We start from the raw sequence: 2133 nt of genomic DNA, 5'->3' as shown, positions 1-2133 counted from the left end.
AGGCCAAGACAGAGTGAACAAATTTGGTGGATATTTTTAAACCTGTTTTTGGCTTTTCTTTAATATTTTGCAAACTCTTCCCTTCATTATGTGTTGTGGAAAATAAGGAAAAGTGTGTTAACCTGAAGCAACACTTTGAGATATAAATATACAGTCAACTGACAAGTTAAAAAAAACAACAACAAAGTGTCAAGGAAGGTGTCGGACCACCACAAGCTCCCAGAACAGCTCCACTGCTCCTTGTCACAGATTCTGCTCTACTGCAGAGGATGGAACACCATTCTTCCAAAGGAGCTTCCTTCAGTTGGTGTTGGAATCTTCCACAGGTGTTCAATTAGGTTGACTGTGAAGGCCACAACATACAATTCGCATAATTTTCATACTCATCAAGCCAATAGGTGACCCCTCGTGCCCTGTGAATGAGGGCACTGAGGCCACTCCCATCAAGACAGAGCTGTTCCATCATGGTTTAAAGGTCATCACTCAGAATAACTTTGTACTGATTTGCAGTTACCCTGAGGTTTAAGTTTTCAAATGTCCCCAAAAGCATGACAAAGTAGACCCCCTCACCACAGGGGTCAAACATTCGCTGCACATGTACTTTCCCACTTGTGGGGAATATGGTGAAGGGTGGCTTATCTGGTTATATCACTATTTCCCACATATCTGCAAACCAGTGATGATGGTTTTTACACCACTGACCTCTGAAACGGTCATTCACAGAGTGTTTATGTGCTGCAGCCCTACAATAATATCTCTACGTAGTTGTGTTCAGATCAAGTCCCACGTCGACAGCCCCCAAGTATGTTATGTTCAGCAAATGAGTATAAAATGTGGGATAAAATTTGCATAAAAATGGAATAGATTTTGTCCCCCTAATCATTTTGCAGTTAGAAAATAAAGATATTTCATAGGACCAAGGGTGCCAAAACTTTTGCATAAGACTGCACTGTATATCCCGAATGAATATTAGACAATCTGCTAAATCAATCGTACTCAAATTTTTTCCTCATTCCCAAACACTGTAGCACTTTTACTACCGATTATATTAGAAGTCGATTAATCGAATCGATTATTTGATGATTAATCGAGTAGCAGAGGTTTTTTAAAGAGGCAAAAATACTAGAAATAGACTTGCCTGACTAGTAGGACTTTTTAAAAAGTGATATGCATTACTTTAGTCATCAAACTGCTAACTACTGCAGATTCATGGTGAAAGTTTTATTGTGGTATTGACAAAAAAAAGGAAATAATGATTAATCGAGTTCAATCCTGCCTCCGTGACCGTTCCACACTGCTGTAACGATGCTTGTGAGCTGGACACTTTGATTACCTTCCACATGAATGAAGGCTTATTGATGAATTGATCGCATGCCAGGCTGAAATACAGTGAAGCTGCTCAACTGCACCTCCGTGCATGCAGGCCTGGCTTTCTTCTCTTTGCAGCAGTGACATTTCAGAGAACAAAGCATGCCAACTCAGTCAGCAATCAGGCAGCGGAGGATTCATCGCTCACTGCGTACTCGATCCCCAAAACAGGCACAGCAATTCGCTCTCATGCTTCTCTTGCTACAAGTGCCTCGCCTGTTGCCGTAAGTAGGCCTTCTCACAGTGTGAAGCCTAGTGACAAAGTTACCAGCGAGATTATGCCAGTCAATTGCTACTCTGGAGAAAGACGTGTGCCACAAAGGCTGACTTACAGAACAAACCTCCAACTTCTGCTATGAGTATTCAACAGAGACATAATCAATGACAATGAATTTACAAATTCCAACAAAAAGTTGTGTAAAATGTATATAAATGTAATTAGGTGATACTTTTTAGTCCCACAACCGGGGAAATTGCACCTCTGCATTTAACCCATTCATGAAGTGAAACACCACATACACTCTAGAGAGCACACACACACTAGGGGGCAGTGAGCACACTTGCCCAGAGTGGTGGGCAGCCCTATCCATGGCTCCGGGGGTTAGGTGTCTTGCTCAAGGACACCTCAGTCACGGACTGTCAGCACTGAGGATCGAATCAGCAACTTTCTGGTCACAGGGTCAGTTCCCTAACCTCCACCCCACGACTGCCCCACGTGGCCGTAAAAACAACGTGCAATGATTTCAATCTCAATGATTTCAAAGT

The sequence above is a fragment of the Pygocentrus nattereri genome, chromosome 17 (assembly GCF_015220715.1).
Source record: "Pygocentrus nattereri isolate fPygNat1 chromosome 17, fPygNat1.pri, whole genome shotgun sequence".
NCBI classification, from domain to species: Eukaryota; Metazoa; Chordata; class Actinopteri; order Characiformes; family Serrasalmidae; genus Pygocentrus; species Pygocentrus nattereri.
This window is presented reverse-complemented; position numbering follows the sequence as displayed.